A 16,821-nucleotide genomic window follows, 5' to 3' on the forward strand; every position below is an offset into this window, starting at 1 on the left:
TTGCTTTTTTCTACTTCTACTTGCAAAACTGAAATAGATTGAACTGCAACTAACTATCTTGCTAAAATGAAAATGCGGAATTGAAATGAAAGCAGGAAAGGACTAATCTATTTTGCTCAAATGAAATTGCAGGAATGAAATGCTAGGCTACGCTTGCGAAATTGAAATGCTAATCTACGCTTGCAGAAATGAAATTGCGGAATTGAAATGCTAATCTATGAAAGCGGGAAATTCTAATCTATGAAAGCGGGAAATACTAATCTACTTTTGCAGAAATGAAATTGCATAATGGAAATGAAATAAACTACTTAGAAGAAGATTGTAGTGGAAAATAGAAGAAAAGCGGCAATCACCAATACTCTGACGCTTCCCCGGCAACGGCGCCAAAAAGATGGTGGGCCCCAGTATTGTAGCAATAATGCTACAACTCCTGGAACTCCCTTCTTTAATTTTATCAACCCGGTAGTTCGTAACAAACTTGGAAGCGACGGTGCTGTATGCACAAGTACTAGCTCTTGCCGCAGCTGTCACTTGGTCAGCTGGCACAAGTCCGATAGGGGCTCAAGCCAACTTCTATGAGCTCTTAGAAGAAGCTTTTTAATTGATGGACGAAAGCTAACTCAAAGGAAGCTAATCTACTTGCGGAAAGAAATTGAAAGCCAAAAAGAAATACAAACCCTAGCAAACCCTAATTCTACTAACTAGTCCTACTGATGCAAAAAGGAGAATGCAAACTACGAGAAGAGATGCCTTACTTCTAGGAAGGTAAAATGCATGTGTCTAAGTTATTACTATCTGAAGAAAACATATTTTTGTATTTTTGCTTAAGTTGTTGAAATTATCATGCATGTGCTTCTAACTAGTTCTCCACTGTGCAGGGATGGATCAAGGGATGAAATGCTTTGGGAAAGGTTGGGATGGTATAGAGAGGGTCTAAGGGATCCCTAACATTCTTTCTGAGAGTTTCACAAAGTCTGGATGACATGCAACCGTGTCTATGAACTTCTACAGGAAGTCTGCAGGGGTTTCTACAGGATGTTCTGCAATTCTTCTACAGGATGTTTCAAAATGGGATGTTTGAGGATGGATGGTTGATGGAAGATGCATGGATGGTTATGGAGGTAGGATGGGGGTCTGAAGTGACCCAGGAACTGATGGATGGAGTGGTGAGATGATGTGGAAGGCTGACTTGCATCAACGAAGGTGTAGGCAATGGAAAAGCAAGAAGGTAGGGTTTCGTGGCAAAAGAGCAGATGGGAGATGAGGAAACAGACTTGGTGATGGAGGAGCTGATCTGGACGAGGCTCAGATGAACGAGGAGGTGATGAAGGTGATAGAGATGCCCTGCACAATGCTCATTCAAACGAATCAATGAATCCTTGCAAACAAACCGAGTCCTAGCTAACTTAATCCAACTGTCAATGACATGAATAAACAGCAGCTTTGTTTGGAAAGAGAACCGTGTACATCACGTGAGTAAGAACATTCAAAAATATCTAAATGCATGACAAACTCCTACCAATCGATTCTAACCATAAAAAGCTACTTTAACCATAAAAAACAACCAAAATAACAAAGCAAGATCTAAAGAACAGATTTCATTTTAAGAACGCAACAAACACATAAAGATAAACAAGGGAGGTACTGAGCGCTTGAGATGGGCCCAACCCCAAGAGCTACAGCCTCCCAAGAGAGATTTAGAGCTGGTGCAAAGCTGGATTCATCTTTATTAAACAAGAATGAAGAGTTACATAAAAATTGTCCACAAGAAGAACTTGAACATGAGCTGAAAGCAAAGCTAATCCATGGCCTACAAATCGAATTACAAAATGACTACAACAAGACTATGAAGTGACTAACTACCAACTACAAAATGACTAACCACTAGCTAAACAAATTGACTACCAACTAGCTAACCCAAATGAGGCCCCAAGCCTTCTTATTTATACAATTTGAGGACCCAACAGTCCTCCTAAAAGTTAGGGACTTGGCTGCCCAAGACTTGTAGTTAACAGCAGTCCTACTTGACTTGCTTGGCTGCCCTTGTGCTCATTGATTTGGTGGCCTTTGAACTCTGAGCTGATGGTGGAGAATTCGAGGTAAGGGCCCATAAATGAAGGGGACACCTTCCTACAAATCCTCTAGCTTGTTCTCCCACGAATTTGGCTGCCAAGTGCTCATTAAGACCTTCAATTTTGTCTCCAAGTTGACCAAAAAGGCTACACAAAGCACCCATTAGACTTGTTGGTATAATGACTAACCAAATTCACTCTATTAACATAAAAATAATCAAAAACATGCAATAAACTAATGAGAATGGTGGGTTAAGTCAAATTAGGAGGTTGAATGAGCCCAAATAATTGTCCATTTTTGGGGCTCATCAAGTGCAAAGAGGAAGGGGAAGGGGAATGGGATATAATGGTAGGGAGGCAGGAGGGAGAGGGGAGGGGATGAAGCGTAATGGGGAGAGATAGGGGAAGGATGGAGGGGCATCATAACTTTATGATATGATGATTCAGCCTTTTCAACTTTATTAGCATTTTGAGACTTTAACAACAACCTACAAATTTCTCTCTTCATTTTCTTAAGGAATATTTGTCGTGCCCATGACATCGTTTATTACACATTTTTCCTCATCTAGATGGCCTGCCTTATTAGCCTTCCTATCAACTTCTTGGTTATTTCCCCTCAAGACATCGTAGAAGGACACTGATTCGAAAGCAGGGAGCAAATTTTGGGCTCTCTTAATGATTTGGTTTAGGTTAGCGATCTTTGACTTTGAAGTGTTGATCATATGCCTTACAATGATCATGGAATTGCCTAACACCTTAATCCTTTTTATACCATTTCTTTGTGCCAGGATTAGTCCTAGGAGAATACCATATGCTTCTGTTTGATTATTTGTCTTCCGGCCAAGCCCACACGCATATTTGAATTCAATGATTCCTTTGGGATTAATGAGAATCCATACATCTATATTAAGTTATACTTAAAAAAGTTATGAAAAAACAATAAAGTGTAACTATAAAGAGAGATATGCACGAGTTGTGATGTTTGGTTAAATGTTAAATATAAAGAAATTGGTTTTCAATGAGAGAATTGGAAATTAATTTCCTAATCTTTCTAATCAATGTTTGTTGTAAATGTGTTGGATAATTAGACACCAATGAATGTGGCCAATGTTATTTGTTGGTGGACCATTCGCCAATGTTATTTGTTGATAGATAATCCCCTTTCACATTAAGGAGGGTTCAACCTCCCCTAGGCTTATTTATTAAGCCCTATTGAGTTATGACTTATTCACTCAGGGATCTAATCCTGATGATGAACCATAGAGGTTGATGCGAAACATCGAGTCCAACAAACATGAATGTGATGACTCCGAAAGATAACACTACATAGAATATAGATCGCAGAAGCCTCAAATCAATAATTTTCAACCTGTACGAGAGGGAAAAATTACAAGAAGTTCGTTTATTAGAACGATTCACATCACTGATTGCAAAGAAGAAGTTTGATCTCAACTTTCTCAAACGTTGTAGAGACGCCTCCATTATCCCTTCATTTGCCTGCATCAAACACAACCTCAAAAACTGTATTAATAATCACATTTTTGCTAAAGGCAGCCAAGCTCTCCTCCATTCAGAAATTAGTAAAATCTGTGCTGAACTCAACCTATTAAACAATAAAGCTTTCAACCTACACTTAATTTCTATCTAACTACATAGATCTTCCGCTGTGGTCTAGAATAGATGCATGCTCAACATTAAAATCTCTTAAAATCGAAGAACAAAAGAGACTCTATAATATTTTTAACATTATTACATGGAATTTTCACTAGGGTTGTTACACCCCTCATGTCACGCCCCCAAGCCTGTGGTAGTCTTTCAACCGCTCTAGGCGAGGTGCGGCACCACCGAACACTTTCTTTTCACCAATACTTATGTTCGTGGACTACGCCTAACCACTTATTCCTAATTAGTTTGTGTTTCACAACCAAGTATTATTATGTTATCCTTTATACCAATGAACACCCATGCACATTCATTATCATCAGCAATTATAAATGAAGAACACAATTGCACAGTATAAAGGGAGGGGCAACTCCCTGAACAATGAGTCTGCCCGAAAAATATATTATACAATCTTCAATGTTACAAGCTTTACAAGTATATGTGGGAAACACCAAGTTTCATACTTAGCCAAATTTACAATCTTGTCACACCTCCGTGCGACAACCAAGATTTCCTTGCCCAAGGCAAGCGGGCGCGCCCTTACACGAGCTGTCCTCCGCACTTCTCAAACGAATCTTGTCTTCACCGTGCACACTTGCACGACGGGCAGGCGCTCACTCGAGTCACCCAAGAACCTGTGCCAAGTCGTTGCACAACCGAGTGTTCACCCTTCATCTCACCGTCAGGCGCTCCTTCGCACAACCTGGGTGCCACACACCTGTGAACGCCCTTCTCCAACCGGTGGGCGACCCTGCCCGCGCCCTTCACCCAAAACCAAGACAAGCGGTTCACCTTCGTGCGGCCTTGCCCAAGAACGGGCGCATCACCCAAATCTGCGCCTTTCTCCTTAGCTGCATCCACAGTCTTGTTCTACGTCTTCTTCACATGTTTGAGCGATAAGCGATGGATGAAATAAGCTCCAACACTCCTCCAATATATATGAGCGTAGGGTGAGGTCACAACTACCCAGCCGACCTGCCCACGCCCTCAAACGCCATCGCAAATGCTTCTAACTTCAAGTCGGCCTTTCCTTCAAACTCCTTCAACCATGGTCGGCCTGCCCACGTTTGTTGGTTGGCCCGTGGGTATGTAACCAAGCTCCCACGCATATATATAAACCTCGCCCATCCTTCCACGGATTTTTTATTATTTCATAACACTTTCGCACCAAGGACGAGCTCACACATCAAGCCGGAACGCTGTTCATTCAAGCCTCCAACCGCGCGCGCTTCCTCTCGGTCACGGCCGCACTTTGGGTGGAGCTGCAGGTCCTTACATCCTCCTCCACCTGAAGTCGTTGTCGTCCTCGACAACATACCATCCTGGTAGCCATCCACCAAGATTATCATCGATATCTGTCTCCTCCTCGGTCCATGATGTCAACTCCTCCACATACTGCAAACATCCCTGCAACATATGTAGAACTTCCATCTCCATCATGTGTCGTCCTCATCCTGTGAACTATCCTCCTCGTCTACCTGATGTCAACATCTCTTTGGTACAGTGCTAGCCCTCATGACTTGAACTAGTCGGGTGATCAGTCCAACTGTCACGCTCAAATCATAAGAATGTCCATCCCTATGCCTTCACCAGTCTATCTCGGATTTTGCCACATCTCGGACTCACCAAGAATCTCTCCCATGCTCAGGTCCATGGAAAGTCCATCCTATCTGCAACATGTCATGATGCTTGATGCCAAGCCATCCCTGCACCATCTGTCATACCTGCTCAACCTGTTTTAAGGACTCACTGCCATGAGCAGCTAACAATGAGCCCCATCTTCTTGTCATCTAAGAAGATGTGGAGGGGGTAGAGCCTGAAGGCTCACCCTCATTAATCATCTCAATCCATCTGTCACGATCTTCTATCTCCATCCTCTGTAGATAAGTGACCCGATCCTCCTCCTGGACATTCGGCCTCACATATGCCTCATCATCATCATCATCATCCTCAACCACTTCTAGCCTTCTTGACAAATCCAAGATACTATCTGAAAGTGTCCTGATGACCAATGACTGCTCGGTAAGCTTTGCCTCAACCGTAGACAACCGCTTACTCATGTCTTCCATCCGCTTCTCATCCTCCATTTGCATCACTGCCAAATTACAATCAGGCCTTGTCACTCCAATGGTTGGAACACCAATGGGTACATCCTCCATTCCATCGTAAATGTACATCCTCTTCAAATGTGGAATAATCATAACATCCAATTGTTTCATGAATTCCATTCCCAGCACAGCCACATAGTCATCAATCCGCACTATAGTGAAGTCGACTTTCCCTGTCCACTCACCTAGTGTTGTGTCCACTTTTTCAGCTACACCAAGAACATTGTCAGGAGGAGAATTAACTGTCTTCATCCGTGCCTTCACTAGTACAAATTTCAGCCCAATTCTTCTCGCAGTATCTTCACCCATGAAGTTGTGAGAAGCCCCACTATCCACCATAGTGAGTATATCACCACTCCCAACCTTCATCTGAACATACTCCAAACTGTTCCTCTCAGGATCCCTCCAAGAGACCACCTCTGTAGCAGCACCACCACCAAGTATCTGCATCATCCCCACATAAGCTTCTTCATTCTTCGCATTAGATTGTGCAATCGCAGCCACTTTCGGTTTAAAAGGGCAGTTCTTCACCATATGTGGTCCAGCACATATCCAACACTTCAAGGCTTTCTTCGTCTTCGAATTATCATCCGATTTTGAAGCATCATCCTTCTTCTCATCTTTCAGCTTATCGGACTTCTTCTTCCTATCATCAGAAGTCTCATCATAGTGCACCACCAACCTGTCCACAGCAGCAAAAGCTTCCTCAAGTGTTCTAATCCTCTGCCTCTTCACTTCATTGCATGCACAAGACTTCAACCCAATAATGAAGTAAAACACCTTGTCTCTCTCCGCCATGTCAGGAAGTTCTAGAACCGCACTTGCAAACTCCCGCTGATATGTCTGAAGGTTGCCTGTCTACTTTATGAACTTAATTTTCATCCTTGCTTCCCACATTTCATCCTGAGGACTGAAATGGGTCTGCAAAGATTTCTTCATGTCATCCCACGAAGTAATGTCACCAGGACTGTCATTGGCAATCTGATCCATCCTCCTTCGCCACCACATCTTAGCATCCTTTATCAAGAACTGAGCAGCTACCTTAACCTTCGTCTCATCATCAGATAGACCCAAGCGTTCCAAGTATTGCTCCATGTCCCATAGAAAGTTGCCAAGAGTCTTTGCACTCCTTGTACCATCGTAAGATTCTGGTTCCTTGACTTTCACATGAGGCACTCCTCCACCTGAGTTATGCCTCACGGCCTTCTTCAACACCGTGATCTCATCTCTGGCTTCGTCAAGAGATTTTTGCAAGCCCACGATCTCTGCAAGACCTTGGTCTCTTGCCTCTTCAACCTCCTTGACCCTTACTTCAAGTTGTGTACACATAAGATCAATGTACTCGTGTTGAGTCCGGAGTTCCTCGAGCTCTTCCCTCATCTTCGAATTGGCCTCTTGATCCTTATCGACCAAGTCCATCTTCTTAGTCCAGTAAGTCTCTAAGTCCTCCATCTTTTCCAACACTTTCTCCATGAATGCCATCGTAGCATCCTTCACACCGTGACTAGACCCAGCCTGAGATGATAGCTGATTGCTATCAGCTTCCTTCTTCTTTGTGATCTAGTTTCGACCATCCAACAGCTTCACCAAGACGCCTGCAACCTGTACTAGCTCTTGTTCCACTTGTATGTGAAACAACTTCCTTCACCTGCAAGTACCTGCTTCACTGTCACCGACTGTCAAGTGTATGTACACCTGCTTCACCCAGCTTCCTGCAAGACTCCTCCAAGTCTTCAGACTAGCTCTGATACCACCTGTCACGCCCCCAAGCCTGCGATAGTCTTTCAACCGCTCTAGGCGAGGTGCGGCGCCACCGAACACTTTATTTTCACCAATACTTATGTTCGTGGACTACATCTAACCACTTATTCCTACTTAGTTTGTGTTTCGCAACCAAGCATTATTATGTTATCCTTTATACCAATGAACACCCATAGACATTCATTATCATCAGCAATTATAAATGAAGAACACAATTGCACAGTATAAAGGGAGGGGCAACTCCCTGAACAATGAGTCTGCCCGAATAATATATTATACAATATTCAATGTTACAAGCTTTACAAGTATACTTGGGAAACACCAAGTTTCATACTTAGCCAAATTTACAATCTTGTCACACCTCCGTGCGACAACCAAGATTTCCTTGCCCAAGGCGGGCGGGCGCGCCCTCACACGAGCTGTCCTCCGCACTTCTCAAACGAATCTTGTCTTCACCGTGCACACTTGCACGACGGGCGGGCGCTCACCTGAGTCACCCAAGAACCCGTGCCAAGTCGTTGCACAACCGAGCATTCACCCTTCGTCTCACCGTCGGGCGCTCCTTCGCATAACCCGGGCGCCACACAACTGTGCATGCCCTTCTCCAATCGGCGGGCGACCCTACCCGCGCCCTTCACCAAAACCAAGACAAGCGGTTCACCTTTGTGCGGCCTTGCCCAAGAACGGGCACATCACCCAAATCTGCGCCTTTCTCCTTAGCTGCGTCCACACTCTTGTTCTGCGCCTTCTTCACATGTTTGAGCGATGAGCAATGGATGAAATGAGCTCCAACGCTCCTCCAATATATATGAGTGTAGGGTGAGGTCGCAGCTACCCAGCTGACTTGCCCATGCCCTCAAACGCCATTGCAAATGCTTCTAACTTCAAGTTGGCCTTTCCTTCAAACACCTTCAACTATGGTTGGCCTGCCCACGTTTGTTGGTCAGCCCGTGGGTATGTAACCAAGCTCCCACGCATATATATAAACCTTGCCCATCCTTCCACGCATTTGTTATTATGTCATAACACTTTCGCACCAAGGACGAGCTCGCACATCAAGCCGGAACGTTGTTTGTTCAAGCCTCCAACCGCGCGTGCCTTCGTTCGGTCGCAGTCGCACTTCGGGCAGCGCTGCAGGTCCTGACACCTCATGTCTTCACGATGTGCGAATAGATGCATGCTCAACATTAAAATCTCTTAAAATCGAAGAACAAAAAAGACTCTATAATATTTTTAACATTATTACATGAAATTTTCACTAGGGTTGTTACACCTCTCATGTCTTCACGATGTGCAAACTTTACTTTAGGAAAACAAAGCTGAATAGGCCCTTAAATGTTGATTTGTCTTGGAAAAAGTAGTTTAAACACACAACGGCATAATATTATTTATCAATATTTATCAATAATTTAATTTATATAGCAATATTAGTTTATAAATATTTTAGAAAATTTCTTCCTCAACATGATATGTATTTTTGAATTTTTTTTCCAAATTTACACGGTTACACAACCATGTTAAATCAATGTTTTAAAAAGAAAATTAATATCGCAAACATGGCTTTTTGATATAAAGAATTTTAAGCATGATTTTAATTTTAGGTTAATGTTATATTATTTTAATTAAATTTTAATTGAAATTAATAATTATTTTTAAGGGTGAAAAACTATCGTAATTTTTTTTTTTTTTTTCTTCTTTCGCCACAGAAACATTCACGCTTCATAGAATTATTTATATATTTACCTATTTCAAATCTTTTAAAAATTCGAAAATAGATTTTAAAATATAATTTGTTAACAAATAAAAATTATATATTGACCTAACAAGCATGTGTTAAAAAACAAGTTAATGAAACACAAAATTATCACTAAAAATTACTAGAAAAATATCTAAACTAAAACGATTTATTGAAAAGAGATTATCCATTGCAGAGTAGTGTAACACATCCTATGATGCCTATAGGCCAAGTTTGATCCCCTTGCCGGAAAAGGGGAAGTGGGTTGACCGACTGACCAGAAAGGGGGAAGTTCGAGGCTAAGGTTGCTCTCCAAACGTCGGAGCTTTCTTGCCAGCGACCCTGAGGCGTTGGGTGGGCTCGGAAATAGTTGAGTAGCGTCGGACGTGGATGACGTGTCTGTCGGCCGTAGTCATTCGAACAGAGCAGAGGTTGTTTGAAACGAGGGCATTGGAAACGTGGGTGGAAAAGCAGTGGAATGTTCTCTGGCCTCGAGTTGAGTATCTAATTTGGCAACGTAGTTGTGCGGTTGCTTTGACTTATTTTTTATATTTTGGGAAACCTTTTTACTGCCTTTTTAAACTTTCGAGTATGGTATTTGGGAAACTTTTTCAGTGTTTTTTTTTTCAGCTTTCAAGGATGGTATTTGGGATTGAGATAGTTTGGTGGGTTATAATTATGATAATTTAATTGGTTGGGTTTGGGATAAAATTTGATAGGCTTGTAATAAAGTTTTATATATTTATATAATAAATTTAAGAGTGTAGATTAATTGGTGTTTGTGTTAGTTTTTATCAAGTTATAGTTTTAAATAAGATGCGGAGGAGTTAAAGATCGGAGTTATTTTTGGGGAAATTAAAGCTTCTCATAATCTTGATGATAGCATTTTACTATGGCAGATCATTTTTCCATCCAACACTAGGGCTAGCCCCAACTTAAACTCAACTTAATTTGAAAAAAATTAAAATATAATATATATTATTAACTTATAAAAATAGATAATACAAGTGTTAAAATAGTTAAATTTGATTTTTTTGAGTTTTGAAATTCCAACTATAATGAATATATTCACCAAATTACAATAATATTCTTCACTAAATCTTTATAATATCTATATAAATAGTTGACTTGGAAATTTTTTATTGATTTTGGGTTCACAAAAATTTGAAGTTTATAGTATTTCAATCTAAGGAATATATTCAAAATCATGTTAGAAAACCTAACGTTTTTAGGTGAAATTGTTGACTAATTAGATTATAGGTTTTAATAAATGTTGGGCAGTGATAAGTCATGGGTGATGGTTCCTTCTTCTCTTATGAACTTTCCTTATTCTCTTATAAAAATGCCTTTAAAGGGGTATTAAATTATCTTTCTTTCTTCTCTTATAAAAAGGCTTTTAAAGGGGTATTAAATGATGAGCAATAATAAATGAAGAATGGTAATAACAAGTTGATTAATTATTATTAGTTTTTAGTACACCCAATTCGAAAAACATAGATGTTTTATGGTTTTGTTATTACTAATTGAAAATTTGGGTGTATTTTAAATAAAAAGTTTTTAACATATTATTATGATATTGAAATTTTACACTATTTATTGAGGACAGTCAATAACCATTTTGCTACACAACATTAAATTCTATATGGGAGTGTATACACCATCATATTTGAATTTGCTTCAAATCCAACAACATATACACCACCTCATGCAACATTTATACTATGTAGGAAGTTGGTTATTGATCACCATGCTGAGAGCATGGAGACTCTATAATGTATTGTAACTATTTGTTAGTTGTTGAATAGTCTTTTGAGCGTGTTTTCAATTGTGGGGTATTAATCCTTAAAGGTTTTCTGTAGGAAATTATTGTTTAAGGGTTGTATGTTTCTATGTTGTTTATTATTGCCACTGTGCATATTTAGTTTTACGTAGGTTCTTCCCTCATTGTTTAGTGTAGGAAGCATTTTATGCACCTCTTATTCTTTTCATTTGGTATCATACCCTAATCACCTAAGATCCAAGGTGTTAAGAATAAGTGTTTTTTTTTTTAACCTATTATTGGTTTGAGTGAGAGCTTGTGCAAAAGGAAGTTTTGTTGTCAGCTAATGATGAGCACATCTAGATTAAGAATGAAGAAGTTTAATTGCACTACATTTAAGTTATAGAAGCTCAAAATGGAGATTTGCTCATATAATTTGTGTTTGGATGTTTATATTATTATATTTTTCATATAATTTGTGTTCTTCTTTAGGTTGATCTCCTTGGCTCTTGTTAATTAAGCTTAAAAGAGGTTTAATGGACCAATGAATCAAATCCATTAATCTCCAATTACTAGTGGGAATTTGAACCTAAATGAGTAGGATGACAATCATCCCACTCAAGCTTTACTTATATAGTAATTGTTGTGTATTGTGATTATGTGACTTCAATATTAATATTTTTTATTGTTTAATTTCATAGGTTACAACAAAAGATTGTTGTATGACCCTTTTGTAGCCTTTGTCAAATTCATGGGACAAACTAGTAATGGCATTGTAAGGAAATTGGTGTTTAATGAGGCAATCACTGCTTTATTCCCAAAGGAGGTGAGGCAAAAAGCTTATGAATCTACCAATAAGGTTTTTGTTGTTCATGGAAGATCAAAGGAAAAAGGTGAGAAGAGAGAAAATGGTAGATTCAAATCCTATGTGATATCAAAGTCTCCTAAAAAGTTCAACAAAAAATGTTGAAACTACAACATCAAGCAATTAATTAGGTTTATCAAATTAACTCAAAATTATGCAAAAATTATATTTAAAACAAAACTTAATAAAACACAAAATGAAGCCTCCTTAAATTTAATTTTAATGATTTATGTAAATCAAGCTTACTCTAAACCATAAGAATTACCAAAATTAATTAGTAGAATTCTCTACATTAATTAAAATTTTAATTCTGATTTTGAAAAAAAAAATCAGAAGTAACCCTTATCCATATTAGTTTTTCATATTCAATTTGGGAAATTCACATTAATTATTTATAAATTATGTAAATAAGCCTACTCTAAACCATAAGAATACCAAAATTAATTAATAGATTTATTTAAACATTAATTAAAATTTTAATTTTGATTTTAGGAAAAAAATCAAAATAAACCTTGTCCATATTAATTTCAATTTAAAAAAATCACATTAATTATTCATAAATTTTACCTATTTATAACACACCAAAGAAAAATCATTCCCTTTGTGAAAATTCTTCAAATCACCTTTGGGGAAAGATATCACAATCTTTAACTTGTTATTACAAATTTATATGTAAACTTAAACAAATTCTTCAAGTCACCCTTCCAAATGCATAGCACACTATTTAAAATATAGTTAAAAGTTTTTTTTTTAAATTTAGATGTAAACTTTGAAATTTACGTGAATATCCCAAGGGAAAATCCTCCCACCCGAATAAAGTCAAATTGCCAATCAAACAAGAATTAAGTTAAATCGCTAATCATGAAGTCATATATGGTGATGCACATGACGTGCATGATAGGACGGCTGGGGTGGTTGGCTTTCGCATCCCGCAGTCGTGATGATTCGGTTCTTCGTTATTTTTATCGGCTAACCATTACAAATTTAGGTGTAAACTTTGAAAAATACTTAATATCCCAATGTAATTTTCTCCCACCCGAAAAAAGTCAAATTCAACCATATGTAAATTTAAATCGCTAAAAAAGAAGTCATATATTGTGTAACCGAACAAATTCAACCGGTATTAATTTTGAATCAAATTTACAAGAGTATGTATCTGCTCTGCGGCTAATATACAACTGCAGATTTCTCATACTTGTATGACAAAATTTTGGAGTGCGCATACAACAACAGGGGCAGTTAGTTGCTCCTGCACAAGTCGTAGACTTCCACTTATCATCAAACATATAAAGCATTTCTCCAACTACTAATCACCACCAACAATCCTCTGAGATGAATTTTCATCCGAGTCCCAAGCTTCACCAGTCAAATTGGATGCCTCAGCCAGCAAAAACCAGTTATGATGCAGAGTCTTGGAAGAAGTGCTGGAAGATGGTTGATGTTGAGATTGGGCTGAAGAGAGCATAGGCTGTGAGCATTGATCTAGTTCACCTCTTGGCTGCAATCCTTTCCAATTGACAGCTTTGAAACTGGTACTGCACCTTTCTTCTGTAAATGGAAGCTCCTGGATGGAGGAGCCATTACTAATCTCTGATTTTAACAGAGGCTTATCTGAAGTTGGAGATTCACTTCTGGAAGATCTCACAACAGTCCATGGACCATGGAGGCTTGTGATCCAATTAGGCCTGTTAGCAACTTTTCAAATTTACAAGCTGCGGCCAGTGCCATCAATCTATCTCTGGGAGAAGGCCTTGGGCATTGCTCAACTGATCTATTCACCTCTGCGTTGCGTTCCCTAGTTGGGCTTGGGAAGCTGAGTGACGGAATGAAAGTCGTGTGAGAAGAGTAGGAATCCCATATGTGATTCCTAAAATCCAAATGACTAGTCGGAGATCCCGGACCCCTAATGGCCTCCTCTGTCTCAATAACAGAGCAGTCCTCTTTTAAGAAAGGATGGTTCAACAGCTCTGCACTGGTCCACCTCTTCTTAGGATCTCTCCGAAAGCATTTCTCTAGGAAATCCCGAATCTGAGGTGAAAGACATCCAGGCAACCCAGGCAGCTCCTCTGTGCATCCAATTCGATACATTGCGGCGAGGGGACTGGAAACGTGGCTCCATGGAGGCCTGCCAGTGGCCATTTCAAGCACAGTGCAGGCGAGAGACCAAATATCAGAAGCAGGCCCCTGCTCCACCTGGTTCACCACCTCTGGAGCCATCCACTGAGGGGTTCCCCTCAATTGCAGGGCCTCCTCGCACTTTTCCTCATGATCAACCCTCTTAGCAGAACCAAAGTCAGCAAGCTTCACACCATTGGAATCGACAAGAATGTTCTTCCCCTTGATATCACAGTGCACAATCCCCTGACTGTGTAGGTAATCGAGTCCACGTACGATGCCGCGTGTGTATGCTCTGATCACTGTTTCGTTCAGCGTCCCTCCAAACTTTCCCAGTAGATCCACCAAGCTGCCACCTGGCATGTACTCTAAGAATAAATTGTGCACCTCTGCACCGTTTTCGAAGCTGTAATTGTGCCCCAGGCAGCGAACGATGTATGGACAATCGAGGCACCGCAAAATCTGGTACTCATTTTCCAAAGCGACACTAAAGCCGGCTGCAGATTTGATTGCAAAGAGTTGGCCATTGGACCTGCTCACGGCAAGGCTGACTGTTCCGTAAGCTCCGGCCCCAAGAATGGCACCCCTCACCCAGCCCTCTTCCTGGGGTCTGCCCATCTCTAGTTCGATTCCCATTGCCTCCCAATTCAATACATGGTAATGTCTTTTTGAATCGTGCACACAGCATGGCTATTGGTGGTGGTGTTGTAAGGTTATAAAGGCCTCGTGGGAAGAGAGGCGAATAAGGAAAGCTGCAGTGATAGGTTTGAGTTGATTTCTTGAAAAGCTACCTAAATAAATCATGCTTTTCTGTGTGAAACTCCGCCGTCCGGTGCTTTTTCTTGCCTTCTTGGCCACTCAAGTGCCTTTTCTTGCTTTCTTGGCCGCTCAAGTCACCTGCTGTTGGTTTTCCGGTGTTGGAATTTTCTGGCCAGCGACCCTACGACGATGAGTAGGGTCAAAAATACGTGAGTGCCATGGGACATGGATGACGTGTTTTCAGCTACACTCCGCGTGTCCAGTTGTGTTATTCCAGAAGAGCACAGGCTGTTTGAAAGGAGAACGTTGGGCGCAGAGTAGTGGTGTGTTCTCTGCCGTTCGTTGATCCAATTCAATATTTAATTGGTGAACGGTGATAGGAGCGATTTTTAGGTATTGTCATTGTACGGATTACCTTTTTAACTTGTCAACTCGAAGGATGAGGTACCATATATGCAAGGGGGGGGGGGGTTGATTACGCTGTCATATAGTTTGATTTAGTTATGATCTGAAAAGTAATAGAAAATTTGGCACTATTATGAGGGAAATTTTTTCCATTTTTTTTTAATAAATGCTTGCTGACATGTAAGGATAAGGAAATATTTGGGTGTTTTTAGAGAGAAAAAAACGGCGAGCGTTATATTTCCTTTCCCCCGCACATGTCAGCAAGCATTTATTAAAAATCTGGGGTGGATAGGATTATATGCAAGGCATAGGCCGGGTCCAAGGATGTCATTAAATGATTTAGTTATAAGATAAGTAATAGAAAATTTGGCACTATTTTGATGAAATTTTGTTGTTTTTTAATTGGTTACCGTTATTAATTAAGAATTTTGGGTGTTTTAGCCGTAGGCTTTACGCGACTTTTTGAAAGCAACTTTATGATTGGATTTTTTCGAAAAAAATATCAAATTGTCAACCCAAATCATCTTCTTATTGAAACACTTAAATTTAATTGTCAAATTGCTTGCTTGTTGTAATTAATTTGTCTTTTATATATAATTAAGAATTTTGGATAATTCGTAATATTTAATCGAAAAAAAAATAAGTGTTGAAATCATTAAATCATGATTTCATTTCAATTTCTTTGAGGATTCCGTCAATAAAATTTTAAAAAGTCGCATTATAGAAATTATAATTCAAAAATATTTTTAAAATATTAAAATAGTGTTGAAATGGTTGAAATCGTAATATTTGTTGGTTCATTTTAATATAAAATTTTTCATATAAGAATTGGAGGGATTTGCTAATCTCTCTAATTATTGTATTATTTCAAATGTGTTAGAATTAGACACTAATGCATGTGGCCAATGTTATTTGTTTGGTGGATCATCCACTTCCATGGGATGGTTCTTATTTGGTTAGAAGAAATATTAAATATAAGGGAATTGGTTTTCATAGAAAGAATTGGAAGGGAATTTCCTAATCTCTCTAATTAGTGTGTATTGTGATTCACAAATGTGTTAGATCATTAGACACTAATGAATGTGGCCAATGTTATTTGTTTGGTGGATCATCCACTTCCATGGGATGGTTCAAATAAGTGTACTTTTTTAATAGCGATAATTTATTATTGGTTGATGCAACTAGTAGTCAATTTGTAGGTAGTTGATTTGTAGGTATGTAGAGAAGAAAGCAGAAAAGGGAAGAAATTGAAAGTGTTGATAAGAGTTGTGAAATTAGACAAGAGAGGACAACTTGCAATCAAAAAGCTTCAATAAAAGTCCATCAGAGTTTAATTGTACACCATAGTTACCTCAGATAGTTATCACAAGTTCCACTTGATGGAGTGGAAGAAATTTAATATTTAGATGTTGAGTTTTTAAATGGGATTTGGAAGAAAATGACACAATAATCATGAATAAATTAGACTTTTTAAGTATAAAATATAAATCACTAATTAAATATGAAAAATCAAATATAAATTATTGATTAAAATCATATAAAATACTGATGGTTTTCCTTGATGAACAAATCAAGATACA

At 39.2% G+C, this 16,821-nt stretch overlaps 1 pseudogene; it reads right to left on the reverse strand.

Moving 5' to 3' along the window:
* Positions 1-13,603: 13,603 nt before the first annotated feature.
* On the reverse strand, positions 13,604-14,713 carry LOC149171360 (mitogen-activated protein kinase kinase kinase 20 pseudogene; annotated as a pseudogene).
* Between the last annotated feature and the right edge of the window lie 2,108 nt (positions 14,714-16,821).

Source organism: Pinus tabuliformis, chromosome 4_2 (assembly GCF_031772625.1).
Source record: "Pinus tabuliformis cultivar Carrire ecotype Pingquan chromosome 4_2, CPIR1, whole genome shotgun sequence".
Classification (NCBI taxonomy): domain Eukaryota; kingdom Viridiplantae; phylum Streptophyta; class Pinopsida; order Pinales; family Pinaceae; genus Pinus; species Pinus tabuliformis.